General features: G+C 40.4%; 1 protein-coding gene and 2 long non-coding RNA genes across 3 annotated transcripts in view; all 3 read left to right on the forward strand.

Moving 5' to 3' along the window:
- Nucleotides 1-17957, forward strand: part of LOC119482581 (NACHT, LRR and PYD domains-containing protein 14-like) — a gene marked incomplete at its 5' end in the record, with an annotated part of 158976 nt that overhangs the window by 31479 nt on the left and 109540 nt on the right. The gene's annotated exons all lie outside the window — the stretch shown is intronic.
- On the forward strand, nucleotides 1654-16983 carry LOC119482595. The gene is made up of 3 exons (XR_005205464.1): nucleotides 1654-1998; nucleotides 12737-12741; nucleotides 16970-16983. It is a non-coding gene; the product is annotated as an uncharacterized LOC119482595 (long non-coding RNA).
- Nucleotides 4135-9892, forward strand: LOC119482594. Its single transcript, XR_005205463.1, has 3 exons — nucleotides 4135-4923; nucleotides 7206-7343; nucleotides 9775-9892. It is a non-coding gene; the product is annotated as an uncharacterized LOC119482594 (long non-coding RNA).

Genomic DNA, 17957 nt, shown 5'->3' on the forward strand with positions numbered 1-17957 from the left:
ATTATTTCAGTATCTTAGACAAATTAATATGATTGGAAAAATATGAGGTTGTTTGTTTTCCTTTTTTCTTTTTCTTTGATTTTGATTTTCTTTGTTTTTTTGGGATATAGTAAATATTAGTAATTATTTATTTAATTTTATTTATTTATTTTATTTATTTTTTCCTGCCAATCTACTGCTCCACACTCCAGTCCAGTAGGTGGCGGTAATGCACCAAATCGTTGTTTGCCAACCACCAATAAAGCTCAAAGAAGAAGAAGAAGATAACCAACAGTGAACTCTTCTCTTCTCTGCAGCATGTCTTCAGGAAGGCCAGCTTGACTATTTTCTGTCATTTTGACCAGAAAGTGACTTTTTGTAGTTGATGCTGCAGCCTTTAACCTTTAACCTTTGACCTCTAACCAGCATGGATGAGAACACTTTAAAGCAGCTGGTGAAGCTCACTCAGGATGGACAGGTTGACTCTCTGCAGAGACTGATCAGCACCTCTGAGGTTCAGTCTGTCAGCAGGAGACACTTTGGTCGGTCTGGGGACACCCTGCTGCACTATGCTGCCAGGAGAGGACACCTGGACATGCTGCAGTATCTCATAAAGCAGGTGTGCATGGATGTGGAGCTGCACAACAACGACTACAAGAGGCCTCTGCACGAAGCTGCTTCCATGAGCCACCAGGCCTGTGTTAGCTACCTGCTGCAGGAAGGAGCCAACGTGGACAGTCTGAAGAAAGCTGACTGGTGAGGATGATTAATGCATGTTAAACCAGGGAGCAGATGATAGAAAAGAAATGTTGTGTATGCATGCAGCGCCCTCTGTTGGCTTTAAATATGCCTTATTTTGCTGTGTGCATCAGCTGAACCTCATCATGCAGCAGACAACATCACACATCCCCAGAGACTCAGGGGGCTTTGTGAGGACGCTTGAAGACGAGGCTTTCTGTGTTTTCCTGACATTGTTCCATAAGATCATGCCACAGGTGGACATGCTTTTCAACCAGCTGCAGAAGAGGAACATGGACCCTGTCTTCATCAGAGCACTGGTCCAGAGGTTCACAGACAGCATGCTAACCATCAGATAAATAACTCCCAGATATTTACTATTAGCTGATAAAGCTGTTGTTAGAAAGATGAGTTGCTCACTTCCAACAGTCTGTAAAAGCCTGAATGTGCCTTGTCATCAAAGTGAATGAACATCATAGAAAAGCACATCACAATAATATCTGTTTAGAAGTTTAAAAAGGAAAGAGACAATCAGAGTTGGATAATAATGCAGGTAAAGTAGTTATTAAACACAATCCACCAGGTCAGCTTCTAGAAGAGGCCTAGTTGTTATTGAAGATGAATTTAATTGTTATGCAGACTATACGCAGGCTAAATGCACAGCAGAATAACACTACATTGCATCTGGATCATGAATGTAATATAAAAAAGTGAATTATATAACCATACTGTAAACAACAGTGAGTATATTGCAAAAGTCAGCTCCTTCATATTTAATATGTTTGATGTCAAATAAACAAACAGAACTGATTAACATGCGTACTCTAGATTTTATATTCACTAATCATGTCCGTACAGGAGGATTCCAGTTTCATGTGTGACTCTGCCAGTTTTCACGTTACATGACTGAACACAGACACATAAAGTCGCCCCGTGGAGCTTCTTCCCTCAGAAATCCGTGTTGAAGCGGTCGTTCTCACCACCGTTCATGTTCTGTTGTTCCTGCTGGAGCTGCTTTCTGCCAGCAGATGTCACCGTTCCCTCTGTTTTAGCACAAAGGAGGTTTATCAGAATGGATGCAGTGAACACTGAACTGATGCTGTGAATGCTTTCTTCCTGACTGACTTGGTGTTGTAAAGGTTAAGTGTCATCATGATGTAGTTAAACTGGATTTAAAATGATGGAAACTGGATTTGAAATTAAACTCGGCACACAAGTTTCACAAACGTCCACTTGGACTCAAGTATGACCTGATTAGAGTTTGGTGGTCAAAGGTCAAAGGTCATGATGAAATGATGAAGTGATGACATTTTGGACAGACGTGGATGTAAACTGTAACTTGACTGGTTGGGGGAGGCAGACAACCGTGAGGCGGGAATTCTAGTTTCTTTCTTTTTGAAGACAAAACAAGTTTATTTATTCCATCAATGTTTAAGTATTTTGAGTTAACTCATTTTAAAATAAGTTCTCTAACTTTGTGATATCAACAAAGAAACGTAGCTAACGTTAGTGTTAACGGACACTTTCACTTTTTAAAACTTCAACATGTTTCTGTGGTTTTCTGTCCACATTTTAAGATGAACTAATATCTGTTACTGCTCTGGACAGTGAACTCATCATCGTAGTAAAGATGAGACTGCAGAAGTGAGCAGAAGAACTACTGACATGAGTGATGACATCGAATACCAACTTCTGGAAGGAATAAAGGCAAGCCCATACTTTGCCATACAGCTGGACGAGTCGACTGACGTTAGCAATGCCGCTTTATTGTTCGTTTTTGTAAGATACTGCAAGGACAGTAATCTTCACGAGGATCTATTGTTTTGCAAGGAGCTTCCAACAAGAACAACGGCAGATCATGTAATGCGCTGCCTTGATGATTACTTCACCGAAAAAGTTCTTGATTGGAAATACTGTACAGGTGTTTGCACAGACGGCGCTGCATCAATGACGGGAAGACATCGTGGTGTTGTCAAACAGATCCAGGAGAGGACGCACTGTTTCTTACATCGGGAAAGTCTAGCTACAAAGCAGATGTCACCAGAACTGCATGAAGTCATGAACGTGGCTGTGAAAACTGTTAACTATATTAAGAAAAATGCACTCAACTCAAGGTGTTTTGCTGCTTTGTGTGAAAGACTTGATGCAGATCATTTGCAGATCTGTTGTACCACAGTGAAGTAAGGTGGCTTTCAAGGGGACATGTGCTTAATCGCCTTTTTGAACTGAGAGAAGAAGTGCACACATTTGTGGAAGAGCAGCACTCCCCTCTTGCTGAGCATTACACTGATGGGAACTTTTGTGCAAAACTGGCCTACTTATCAGATCTATCTGACCAGTTAAATCAGCTCAATATATCAATGCAAGGCAGAAACAGCACAGACAAAATTGAGGGCTTCAAGAAAAAATGTATTCTGTGGAACAGAAGAGTCAAGGAGGGACGATTTGACGTGTTTTCACTCCTCAGTGAAACTTTGGAAGCCACTCCTCATGTCAACATATCCAGTGTTATAACCCAGCATTTGACTCAGTTGTCAGGAAAGTTTACAGACTACTTCCCAGAAGATGCACGAGATGGAAACCTTTGGATTTTGGACCCTTTCTCTGTGGATCCTGCTTCAGAAGACATAGCTCTCTCCACTGTGTTGGAAAATGAACTGATGGAACTATCAGCAGACAGCAGCCTGAAGCTTCAGCTCACACAAGTAGACCTTGCTTCATTCTGGATACTGGCTACCAGTCAATATCCCTCTCTGTCAAAACGGGCAATCAAATTTCTGTTGCCTTTCACCACCACCTATTTATGTGAGTCAGGGTTTTCCATTGTGACTGTCACCAAATCAAAGGCAAGGAACAAACTGAAAGCAACTTTGAATGCTACTCTGCGTGTCAGCCTCTCACCCATCCCACCACCACTTCATCTCATCATCTCCCAGAGGCAAGCCCAAGTGTCTCACTGAGGGTAAGCAGAATATGTATTTTGGTCATTACAGCTGACAGTGGCATAACACATATCTACAGCCCACTTTATTATCTGTTGTATAAACATGTTAGGTTTTGTACTCATTTATTTGGGAAGGTGGTCCTCGGAAATGTTTTGACAATCACAAGTGGGCCTTCAGTTGCAAAAGGTTGAGAACCCCTGTTCTAGTAGACGTTACAGTCCCAGTAGCTCCAGTTTGTGCCTCTCATGTCTGACCTTTAAACTCCAGTCACAGAGCTAAGCAGACTATTCTCTGATAAAGTCCTTCATCAGCAACACTTAGAGCTGTTTTAAAGACTCCACAAAGACTCTTCTGAACATCTGCTGCTAAATAAAAACACATTTTAATCACTTTACCAAGTTGTGATTGTATTTCTAAATCCAGCACGTCCTTGCTCTTTTTCTGTAAAACACAGTGAAACGTTCAACCTTTAGTATGATATCAGAAGAAACATCAAGATCAAGAAATGTAACTCATATGATGATATAATACATTTTAAAATTGTGCTTCACATTGTACTAACTGAGCAATAAGATGTGTCATCTCTGGCTACCATCTGTGTTTGGATTATGAAAAAGAGTTGCACAGTTGCAACGCAGGAAAACGGCTGAAATTATTTTTTTATTGTGCAACAGACAGAATAATTTTTCATCCTGATATTCAGAAGAATTTTATTTGTATAAATCTGTAAAAGAAAACAGAACAGAAAAAACTACTTCAGTTTTATACTAAATAGATTTATGAACATGATTTAAAGATGAAGCTGAGATCTCTCCATTCCTACACCACCATGTTCTTGTTTGGTTGCTTCGGCTGTGTTACTAGATCAGGTTTTACACCCTTCATTCACCACACAACCACTCATCCATCTGCTGACACACTGATCACACTGATTCATTCATTCATGCATTGATTGGTTATTGTATGTTTAATAATAAACTTGTACACCTCTCTTGTCATGGCTCATGAGCCGGGTCATGACACTCATAAACACATCACATTAAAAAGCACACACACACACACACACACACACACACTCAGACACACATGCACGATCAGATGAACTCACCTGATTTCCTGTAAATGGAGAGGGGAGGAGCCCCACCAACCAGTTGATCCAGGTACATGAACAGGAAGAGAAGCCTCTCTCTTAAAGTGTTTGACTCCATTTAGAGTCAACGGAGCAGAAGACTGAAGACTGAAGACTGAAGACTGAAGCAGGGTGAGTGTTAATCCAACATTGTATTACTTCCCTCTCAAAGTGTCTGAGTCAGTTTCCTCCCTGTGGACTGTAGAGGAGAGAAATGTTAGAATGAACTCAACAGTTTGATTCTTCTGTGAACACAAAGTCATGACTGGCTGAATAATCCTCATTAAAGCTGCTGTAAGCCAAGAAAACAAGCAGAGAGGTAAAGAGAAGTGACCAGGTGGAGCGCTGGCTGGTTTATTATACTGTATACTGTGTGTGTTACTTCCTGTTCTCTCAGCCTGTGACTCTAGAACAAACTTGTTTCCGTTACATGCTACTTACTTTTTTTTTTTATCAGAAAACACGTTTTATTTGTGATATTTACTGGAAATAACATACGATATAGCCAAGAGCAAGAAGGTTGTTATCTAGTGATCTTCTCCAGCCAACTGCCACCTTATTATGGTTTCTGTAGTGAAATGAGGAGGTACTGGAGGCTACAGATAACTCCTTAGTAGTGAAATGAGGAGGTACTGGAGGCTACAGATAACTCCTTAGTAGTGAAATGAGGAGGTACTGGAGGCTACAGATAACTCCTTAGTAGTGAAATGAGGAGATTCTGGAGGCTACAGATAACTCCGGCACGCCCTGCGTCTTGCCAGGGTCAAAATGAGCACACACACGGGTGCCGAGATAAACAGGCAGTTAAACAACACATTAATCTAACAGTCTGACTGATTTCTTCATAACTATAATTTAAGTTAATAAAGACTAAATGTGGATGTTTCTCACCAGTTGTTGTCCCTGCTCAGCCTGCTGTAGTGTAACATTAGTCCATTGTTTTATTCCACAATACTGAACAGAATAATCCAAACAGGTAGAAGAAGTAAGATGTGAGAGGAGCACAGGATGCTTTTTACTCTCTTGGTCCTAATTGTGCTTTAATGCACCAGGTCTGTAGGTCTACTTTCTCTCATTTTTTTCTATTGAGCTAGATTAAAAAAAACCAAAAAAAAACAAACACGCCAACAGAGCGGATCAAAACGAGGCTTCTTACTGAAATATTGTAGTGACGGCTCATATTCCCCAGAGTTTCCATAGTTGTCTCTTTGTGCTGTGTGTTCGTGTTTTATTTGAACCATTAGTGAGGTGGCTGTTATATTTTTTGACAGGTAGATCGTAATAAAGTTTCACTAGTGAACTTTATTACATATAACTGCGAGCGTCAATGCCTGTGCTGAAAGTGTCAGTAATCAAGTTCATATTTTCATTTACATCCAGGACAACTGACCCGGTTTTCTCGGCTCATTTTATCTAAACTAATCAGCCGTTCCTCTCAATATGAGTGAGAGGAAAAAATAGGAACCGTGTATCCGATAGAAGTTCAGACAAAACGTCACGCCGCGCTGTGCAGCGCCGTGCTGCTGTGCAGCGCCGTGCTGCTGTGCAGTGAAGGAACTGGCCTTCTACCTCCGAGAGGTCAAGGCCCAGTTACGTGCTGGTTAATCTTGTGTGACAAAGAGAATTTCCAAACAGATGAGTTAAAGCATAATGATTCAATTTATTCCGAACAATCAATGTTGCATAAGTAAAAATAAAAGAGTTTACAGATATCTGGATCCAACCTACGTGTCCCTGACAACATACAGTGCATGGGTCAGTTCGCGAAGTCTGAACCCCGAGCTATCCCTGATCCAGCCTATTCATGGTTTACACAATATTAATATTCATGAGCTTATGGCACGTGATGTTTCTGCTGCATGTCTTCTTCTTTGTTATCTCCTTCTGGCTCCTTCCTCTCTTTGACCTTGCAAAAGAAGAACAGCACCTGCCTCCTCTCTTTCCTCACAATCACTCTATTCATAACAAATCCAACAGTCAGGTTACTGTAAGCACTTTTGTACATAATAAATCCAACAGCAGCGCTGTGTGGCTCGTGGCCAGTTAGGACCCTCCAATAGAAAACAACGTAATCAAGCCCAAGGACATGTCCTAGTTGTTTCCTAAATGCAAAACTATCACTGTTTTGTGCTTTATTTTGCATTGCAGCGTTAAGTCCTTCCATTACCAAACTGAATGACTTAATTTTACTAATAGCTTAGCTGTTATTTCAGTTTATTTTTTTGTCAGGAGAGAATTCAGCTGAGGGGGCACAGTGACCTTTTTGGACGGGCCTGGTCCCCCATGGCCCGCCCCTAACGCCGACGCTGCTGTGTGTGTGTGTGTGTGTGCGTGTGCGTGTGTGTGTTACTTCCTGTTCTCTTAACTTGTTTCCGTTACATGCTCACAGTCAGTGTTTCTGTTTGACCTCTCAGACTGACTTCAGATCAGAAGATGGAGGAAGAGGAGGACAGAGCAGAGTCTCTAGTCTCCGGCTGTCTGTCTATGAAGAGTGATCAGTCTAAAGGTCTTCCTCTGATCTTCAGTAATGAACCTGGACCCTCAGAGTCAAAGTAAGAGAGCTGCTACTAACTCATTTATAGGACTCATTTTCTCTTTCCTCTATCAATTTTCTGTTGATTTTGTGTTTCTATTTTAAAATTTTTTAAATTTCTACTAAAATTTATTTGTTAACTGTCAACAAACACAAAGAGAATTAAAGCCCCCCCACTCCGTGGTGGATTGAAGCTCCAAACCTTTAAAGCACATTATTGACAGTAGCAGTAGTTTGTGTGTTTAGAGCTACTGAAATGTCTTTGTCATCAGAGAGTTTATCAAGGATTCATGTGATGTGATTCATGCTCTCAGACAGAGAGCAGAGTCTCCAGTACCCATCTGTCTGTCTATGAAGAGTGACCGGTCCATAGATGCTGCTGTTAACTTCAGTAATGAACCTGGACCCTCAGACACAAAGTAAGACAGCTGCTTTATTCAGATTTCTACACAAATGTATTTGCCAACTAAAATTTAACAGACTTCATCAAATAAACTCTTCCTCTTAGTATCTGTGACAGCTGTCAGTCACCTAGAGGAGATGTAATCTAACCTAAGAAAACAGCTACAAGCTTTTAAACCTCCTTATTGTCGACAGCAGCAGTAGTTTGTGTGTTTAGAGCGACCTTTATGACCTAAAAAGAGATTCATGTGATATGAAGTAAATCATCTTGATGTTTGCAGAGTTCAGTCCAGACCGAGAGCAGAGTCTCCAGTACCCAGCTGTCTGTCTATGAAGAGTGACCGGTCCATAGATGCTGCTGTGAACTTCAGTAATGAACCTGGACCCTCAGAGTCAAAGTAAGAGAGCTGCTACTAACTCATTTACATCACTCATTTTTCAGCTATCTCCGCCAATGTTTTCTGTTGATTTTGTTTGTATGTTAAAGTTTTTACTGAAGTTTATTTGCCAACTAAAATTTAACAAACTTCTTGTGACACAGACAAAGTTAAATCATTTGTGCCATCTTCCTCTTAGTATCTGTGACAGCTGTCAGTCACCTAGAAAAGATGTAATGTGATCAAATAGGACGGCTACAAACTTTTAAACCTCCTAATTATTGACAGTAGCAGTAGTTTGTGTGTTTAGAGCTAGTTAGATGGATTTAACATCAGAGAGTTTATCAAGGATTCATGTGATGTGAAGTAAATCATCTTGATGTTTGCAGAGTTCAGTCCAGACAGAGAGCAGAGTCTCCAGTACCCAGCTGTCTGTCTATGAAGAGTGACCGGTCCAAAGATGCTGCTGTGAACTTCAATGATGAACCTGAACCCTCAGAGTCAAAGTAAGAGACTGTTTCTACTGTAAGCTGACCTGATGGATGATGATGCATTGAGGATGAAGACTAAACGTTCTGCTAACAGATTTGTATTCCTCAACATGCAGCTTCATGTTGTACTAACTGAGCAAGAAGAAGAGTCATCTCTGGCTACCATCTATGTTTGGATTATGAAAAAGAGTTGCAACTCAGGAAAATGGCTTAAATTATTTATTATATGCAACAGACAATAGTTTTTTTCTTTCAGATGTTGAGAAGAATCTTAGTCATATAAGTCTGAAAAAGCACATTAGTATTTAATCACATTGATTTAAACATTAAAATGAGATAACATTTGACCAAAACTCATTTTAATTCAACCTGTTCAAGCTAAAAGAGATTCTCATGAACACTCCGTGTTATAAAGCTGATTTGTGTGATACACACGCCCTCATAGATAAACTCAAAGGTCAAAGGTTTCCTGTAGATGAATAACAGAGCAGAAGGATGAAGACTGTAGACTGAGGCAGGGTGAGTGTTAATCCAACAGTTTATTACTTTACTGCCAAAGTGTCTGAGTCCGTTTCCTCCCTGTGGACTGTAGAGGAGAGACATGTGACGCTGCCACCTTGTGGTTTCCCGGCGTGCCCTCACAGTATGAGGTCCATGAGCAAGTTGCAGTTCTTTTTCCTCCCATCATGTTATATAGCCTCCAGAATAATATCAATGATTTAAAAGAGACCAAAGAGAGCTGATTATGTCCTTTACTGATTCACAGTCACTTTGGGTAGTTTAGTTTGAGTTAGTTAGGTTTGAACTGAGGTTAGAAGTGGTCTAAATATTGAGGTAGACCAGCAGTCTGAGACACACAGCATGTAACTCTGGTGTTCCTTGTTAGAATAGATTAATATCAATGTTTTAAAAATGTCCGTTGTTCCTCTTTAATAAAGAAACTTCAGCCAGATCACTAAATGTTTAATAAGACAGTCAGACAGGAAAAGCAGATAATTCTAGTTTATTAAAGCAGGAGAGTTCAAATAAAGGAACATTTTCATCACAGACTGAATGCTGAATTCACTACCAACACTTTAACTCTTCTCTGTGACCATCTGAGCTTCAGTGTCGGACAAGTCTGGATATTCTTCACCAACAATCAACACATGATTTTAGTAATAAAGTAATGTCTCCACAGAGAGAAGAAGAGGAGTCATGCTTCTGTGGAGGAGCCGATGTCCAGATCCAGAACAATATGGGGAACTATTACATCACCGTTCTATCCCAGACAGACAGACACACTGATGAAAGGGGAGTTATCTTCTTGTCATTGTCGTATAACAATACATGCTCATGGAGGATCTCTTGTTGGGTCTCTAAATTATAGAGTACGGTCTAAACCTGCTCTTTATGAAAAGCATCTTATGATAACTTCTGTTATGATTTGATGCTATATAAACATAAATTGAACTGAACTGAACTGAACAGGAGCCACAGACTTTGAACAACATTATCTTTCCTGCTACAGTCTCCTTCTCTGACTTACAAACACACGTCTGGTCCTGCAGAGCGACACGTTGAAACACTATTAAAAATAAATATAGAAATCACGTTGACGTTAGTTTTGACTTCAAGAAGGGATGATGACTTTATAACCTTTACTTCTTTATATGTTCTTATATTGATTATTTTCATATTGGCATTAGAAATAATGAGTTTCTTTGTTTTGTCTTAAACTTTGTTTCTCTCTTTCAGCAGATAGAGGTCTGCAGGAGGTTGTAGATGAACATAAGATCAGTCTGAATAGAGGTCTGCAGGAGGTTGTAGATGAACATAAGATCAGTCTGAGGAGGACATGTGAACGTGTGACTGAAGGAAGTGATGAAACAGGAAGTGGAACCCTCCTCAACAGGATCTACACTGAGCTCTACATCACAGAGGGACAGAGTGAAGAGGTTAATACCCAACATGAGGTGAGGCAGCTTGAGACAGCGTCTAAGAAGAAGACCCTCCATGACGCTCCAATCAAGTGCCAGGACATCTTTAAAGCCTTACCTGACCAACAGGGACACATCAGAGTCGTTCTGACGAACGGCGTCGCTGGCGTTGGAAAAACCTTCTCAGTGCAGAAGTTCACTCTGGACTGGGCAGAGGGCTTGAAGAACCAAGATGTCAGTCTGGTGGTTCTGCTTTCGTTCAGGGAGCTGAACTTGATCAGAGATGAGCAGTACAGTCTTCTCATGCTGCTCCATGTTTTCCATCCAACATTACAGAAGGTCACAGCAGAGAAGCTCGCTGTCTGTAAAGTTCTGTTCATCTTTGACGGCCTGGATGAAAGCAGACTTTCACTGGATTTCAAGAACAAGAAGGTTGTGTCTGATGTCACCCAGAAGTCATCAGTCAACGTGCTGCTGACAAACCTCATCCAGGGGAATCTGCTTCCCTCAGCTCTCGTCTGGATAACTTCCCGACCTGCAGCAGCCAATCAGATCCCTCCTGCATGTGTTGACAGGGTAACAGAAGTACGAGGCTTCACTGACGCCCAGAAGGAGGAGTACTTCAGGAGGAGAGTCAGTGATGAAGAGCTGTCCAGCAGAATCATCTCACACATCAAGACATCCAGGAGCCTCCACATCATGTGTCTAATCCCAGTCTTCTGCTGGATCACTGCTACAGTTCTGGACCACATGTTGACTACAGACCAGAGAGGAGAGCTGCCCAAGACCCTGACTGACATGTACTCACACTTCCTGTTGGTTCAGACAAAGAGGAAGAAGCAGAAGTACGGTGAGGGACATGAGACGAGTCCACAGGAGCTGACGGAGGCTGACAGGGAAGTTCTTCTGAAGCTGGGGAGGCTGGCGTTTGAACATCTGGAGAAAGGAAACATCATGTTCTACCAAGAAGACCTGGAGCGGTGTGGTCTGGATGTCACAGAGGCCTCGGTGTACTCAGGAGTTTGTACAGAGATCTTCAAAAGAGAGAGTGTGATCTTCCAGAAAACAGTCTACTGCTTTGTTCACCTGAGCATTCAGGAGTTTCTGGCTGCTGTCTACATGTTCCACTGTATCACAAACAGGAACACAGAGGTACTGAAGGACTTCCTGGGAGAAGACTATGTTCATTCAACCCTGGATGACTTCCTGAAGAGAGCCATGGAAAAATCCCTTGAAAGTAAAAATGGCCACCTGGACCTGTTTGTTCGCTTCCTTCATGGCCTCTCTCTGGAGTCCAACCAGAAGCTCTTAGGAGGTCTGCTGGGTCAGACAGACAACAGTCCAGAAACCATCCAGAGAATCATCAACAACCTGAAGAAGATGAACAGAGTTAATACCTCTCCTGACAGAAGCATCAACATCTTCCACTGTCTGACGGAGATGAACGACCACTCGGTACATCAGGAGATCCAAGAGTTCCTGAAGTCAGAGAACAGATCAGAGAAGAAACTCTCTGTGATCCACTGCTCAGCTCTGGCCTACATGCTGCAGATGTCAGAGGAGGTTCTGGATGAGTTGGACCTGAAGAAGTACAACACATCACCAGAGGGACAACGGAGACTGATTCCAGCTGTGAGGAACTGCAGAAAAGCTGAGTAAGTCCAGATGTGATTAACTTTATAGATCAGTGTAGTTTAGTTATTAAAATATACACACTATAAATTATTATTAAATATAATATTCTTATAAGTGTTCCACGTGTTTATTAGCTGTTTCAAATGTTGAGTTAAAATGTTTCAGTAGGTTGTGTTTCTAGCTGTCAAGTTAATGAACACTTATTCTATTTATTTATAATAATTGTTACATTTTACAGTTTTTTCTCATTTATGTATCTGGGTGATGGAGACGACATGTGAACCTGGTAAAACAAATAAAAAAACAAAAGATCAGCTGTGTGGTGGAGCGCTGGGTCTAATCGGTGTAACGGCAGCAACAGAACGTTTGCTGATCCGGCGGGGAGTCGGGGCGGTCCTGGGATCAGAGTCCTGGTGCTGGGGTTTGCACTGGCTGAATATGAGCTAACTGCTAACTGGGGGTACGTCTCCTGGAGCTGCCGCACACTCTACTCCCGGCGAAGCAGCCTCCCGGCGGCGAGGAGGACGAGGCGGGGGTGCTAGCCAATTTCTCGTTTCTGCTTCTTCTGATTTAATCCAGACGGTGCAGTGTCCGTTCAGAGCATGTCTGTTCAGAACGGGCCGAATGCTTGCAGCTTTCTCCAGAACCGCTCGTACAAACAACTTCACACTCGACATTGTGCTTCGTTGGGTCCCGAGCAACACACCTGCCATCCAAAACAAAAACCTAGAAAACGATAATATATTCAGATTAAGTTCTGAGAAGTTGATGAAAGAAAAGCTGCTAAAATCAGGAAGACACCACAGTAACTGTAGAAAGTAAAATAATACTTTAACATGTTACAGAGACACACGGTAAAATAACACTTTAACACGTTACAGAGACACACGGTAAAATAACACTTTAACACGTTACAGAGACACACGGTAAAATAACACTTTAACACGTTACAGAGACACACGGTAAAATAATACTTTAACATGTTAGAGAGACACACGGTAAAATAATACTTTAACATGTTAGAGAGACACACGGTAAAATAATACTTTAACACGTTACAGAGACACACGGTAAAATAACACTTTAACACGTTACAGAGACACACGGTAAAATAATACTTTAACACGTTACAGAGACACACGGTAAAATAATACTTTAACACGTTACAGAGACACACGGTAAAATAACACTTTAACACGTTACAGAGACACACGGTAAAATAACACTTTAACATGTTACAGAGACACACGGTAAAATAACACTTTAACATGTTACAGAGACACACGGTAAAATAACACTTTAACACGTTACAGAGACACACGGTAAAATAATACTTTAACACGTTACAGAGACACACGGTAAAATAATACTTTAACACGTTACAGAGACACACGGTAAAATAATACTTTAACACGTTACAGAGACACACGGTAAAATAACACTTTAACATGTTACAGAGACACACGGTAAAATAATACTTTAACACGTTACAGAGACACACGGTAAAATAATACTTTAACACGTTACAGAGACACACGGTAAAATAAGACTTTAACACGTTACAGAGACACACGGTAAAATAATACTTTAACACGTTACAGAGACACACGGTAAAATAATACTTTAACATGTTACAGAGACACACGGTAAAATAATACTTTAACACGTTACAGAGACACACGGTAAAATAAGACTTTAACACGTTACAGAGACACACGGTAAAATAAGACTTTAACACGTTACAGAGACACACGGTAAAATAAGACTTTAACACGTTACAGAGACACACGGTAAAATAATACTTTAACACAAGCTCTTTGGTGGATTATGTGTTTTTCAGGAGATGCTTGGACAGATTCAGAAAAGATGTAAATACACAGCTTCCACCAATAACAGCGGTCTGATGAATATATAACAGCAGAATGGTAGAATTCAGGCTTTTTAAGAGGTCTTATACACACCAAAGATCAATGTTGTGTTTTTAATGCTGAAACACTGATAACATCTTTCTGATGACATTATGTTGAAAATAATGCAACCTTATTGGTTCATTAATTGTGTTTGTGAGCTGAATACGTTTGATGCTCAGAAAAGAGTGTTAATGACAAAACGCCATGCAGTCATCAAAATATCTAATTATATGAATGTTTGATTATGTACAGGTCTAATATTATTACCTGATTTGTTTAATTTCTCCACCGTTTGGCAGCAGTCACTGAATTTCCCCATTTATGGACGTGAACCTGACAGCAGCAGGTAGTTAGCAAAGAGAGGTCAACCTTATCAACTGTATTATTATTACTTATTCACTGAGTTTTAAAAATGCTTTTCTAATCAAGAAGGCCTCATGCTAACTTTGTGGAGACAGACCTGGGATCAGATCACACTGACAGACTGGACATTAGGGAAGCCTCAATGTAACTACATGTTCTCTCTCTTCATCTGCAAGATTAAAGAAAAACAAAGATTAAAAGTCTGCAGGTTTGAGAGAGAGTGATGAGAATTATTGTTTCATGTCAGACAGTGAGATAAGATTAGCTGAACCACTGATGTGAGGAGCAAATGTTAATCAAAGAAGTATCTATCAAACTGTTTAGTCATCAAATGCATGAAGTAAATATAAACTGTCCTCTTTCATAATAATGTATTTTGTCATTTTTGTGTCATCACAGACTTTCTGACTGTGGACTCTCAGATCCTCACTTTGAAGTTGTGGCCTCAGCTCTGAAGTCCAACCCCTCCCATCTGAGAGAGCTGGACCTGAGTAACAACTCCGACCTGAAGGATTCAGGACTGAAGCTGCTTTCTGCTGCACTGGAGAGTCCAAACTGTAGACTGGAGACTCTGAGGTCAGTTCACTGACTGTAGTTTATGTAGTTTGTACACAAGCTCTCTACGCACACAGGAGAGGCTTCAGTTGGTTGCAATCTCCTTATGTCACCACTAGATACCGCCAGATCCTACAAACTGGACCTTTAACCACAAACCGTATTTCAGGCATCTAACTAAAATCCCATTGACCTCCAGACGAGGGAACAGGAAGTGCTAAAATGCTGACTCATCTCTGGGTTTTAGGACTCATTCCTGTAGCTCTCTATTTGAACATGTCTAAAGGTGCAGCACTCTTCAACAAACACGTATTGCACCAACTTAAAGGCACATAAGTGATGATTATGAGCGACACAATCTAATCAGAGGTTTCTATGGTTCTAAGTTATTCCCACGTTCTTGTTGACAGCAGATCTAACTGTGCTCTGTTTTCATGTCAGCATTGTCTAATTATTTGAAGCCACAGACATTTAGATTGCATCAAAAACCAAATAAATATTCTGCATCAGAAACATCTTAGCAGGTTCATATTTTTCTCAAGTCTATCTGAATACAATACTCACATGTTCATATGTACATTCAAAGAGTTATTGATGTCTGTCATCATTCCTTCTGTCTGTGAAGCAATCCCTGTTTAACCTGAGTGTTACGAGATGAGGACTAAATCCACCGTCTTGTTCTGTGTAAAATGACCTGTAAAGTTGATCTTAAACTAATCGGAGGCTTCAGCAGTCTGAGTTAGACGTATTAGGGCTGGGTGACTTGGACTAAATCAAATATCACAATATGTTTGACCAAATACTTCGATATCGATATTGCGACGATATTGTAGGATTGACCATTGGTGCTTTCACAAATTATTTACACAATGAGATTTTTGATAAATAATCATCAGTAATGTGGATCTCATGACGAAGTGTAAATGACAAATAATAAAACAGCTAGAACAGTCTGGTAAGTTCAGATAATTACATCCCTTTATTGAAATGTAGCCTTTAAAACCAGGAAAAGACGACACTGATGCCATATCACGATAAAACAATATCCAAAATCTAAGATGATATCTCGTCTCATATCACGATATCGATATAATATGGATATATTGCCCAGCCTTAGTATGTATCCAGTCAGTATGTTGTGTTTGACAGTTTCCTTGTTGAGCTGCAGGAGGATTAGTAACTCAAAGAGGGAATTTGGTACTAAACAGTCTGTAACTTTGGTAAACACTAGGGGCGGGAAAAAAATCAATTCACCTTTGTGTCGCAATTTTTCTTTACGATTTAGAAATAGAATTTTTTTAATGCCAGAATCGATATATTTGCTCCATTTGAGTCTATGTGGAGGTAGAAGGAAGTTACCGCTTTTATTGTTGTAGTCTGAGTAACGTGACTTCATATCTGTTCCAACCAAAACTAACCGCAGCGAGCCGAAACGAGAAAGTATAAAACGTTGGAGGGTCAGCGTGGATACGACCTGCACCCTCACATGTTAAATCCAGCGTGGTAAACACTACACATCCAGTAAAGGATGGAAACACTTTGGGTTTCACACATTGACAGGAAAAGCAGAGCTAGACATCACGGCTAAAGCTGCATGCTAACTCTGTCACGGACAGGAAACGTTATCGTATGGCGGTAACGTGGCGGTCGAGCCGGCCGTCGCTCTCATCTCCGTGGTCAAATGTGCCGACGCTACAACTGTAGAGCACCCAGATACTGACATTTATGTTAAATGTATTTAGCCTTTGATTTTTGGGTTGTACTGGAAGAAATGTAATAAATACTTCCTGACAATGACTGATATATTTTAACTTCAGGACATCTCTGACTACATACATGCTGAAAATCAAACAATTTTACTGGATTAATTTAGATATTTTCCAAATTAAAAGTCCCTAGAAGTGTATGAGTCAACTTTTTCCCATGGTCTAATGTTAAAAAAAGTTAACAAAAATCGCAATAAATTGCAAAATTGAATCACAATACTTAAAAGTCACAATACATATTGAATCAGGAGATAGTTGAATCGACCCAGCTCTAGTAAACACTCACTTGATTTGTCGGACTCAGACTGCTGAATCTTCATATTAGTTTCAGTCTAACTTATGAAGTCATTTCTTACAGTGTAGTTGTGTTATGAAGGGACCACTTCACAGGAGTAATGATTACTGCCACCAATAACTCTTTTAATGTACATATGACATGTGGCTGTTGTTTATAGACACACTTGAACAAATGTGGACCTTTCCTGTAAATGACATAAACCTGCTAAGCTCCCAGATACAGTGAGAAGAAGGCCATGTAATAAATGAAGTAATGAAGTCCAACAAGTCTGATTTGATATTGATCCTCTAATTCCAGACTTGACAGAGATCAGCAGCATGTTATTGATGTGTGTTGACATGAACAGCTGTATGAATGTTGTGGTGACATCTGGATGATGTCTGTAAAAGGCTGACATTATGATGATCCACAATAACACAATGACAAAGTCACTCTACTCATTTTAGGGAAAAGATCATCGATTAGGACATAGTAATGTTGAGCTACACATTTAAAACCTGAACACATCGGATTGGATTATAAAGTGATTTTTATCTTCATCATTTATTCTTTATTCAGATTGAATCACTGCAGTTTGTCAGAGATCAGCTGTGCTTCTCTGATCTCAGCTCTGAAGTCCAACCCCTCCCATCTGAGAGAGCTGGATCTGAGTGACAACAACCTGCAGGATTCAGGAGTGAAGCTCCTGTGTGGTTTTCTGGAGAGTCCACACTGTAGACTGGAGTCTCTGAGGTCAGACACCATTTTTTACTTGTGTACTGAGATTAATATGATGTGAAAGTTGTGGTGAAACTAAACTGCAGACATAAGGCTGATATTATACTGATCCACACTGAGTATCTTAATGCTAAAGTCCATTTTCTTCTTCAGTGGTTTAGTCTATTGACTGTGGCAGAGCATAGAACATAAATATGAAG

This window comes from Sebastes umbrosus, chromosome 23 (genome assembly GCF_015220745.1).
Source record: "Sebastes umbrosus isolate fSebUmb1 chromosome 23, fSebUmb1.pri, whole genome shotgun sequence".
Classification (NCBI taxonomy): domain Eukaryota; kingdom Metazoa; phylum Chordata; class Actinopteri; order Perciformes; family Sebastidae; genus Sebastes; species Sebastes umbrosus.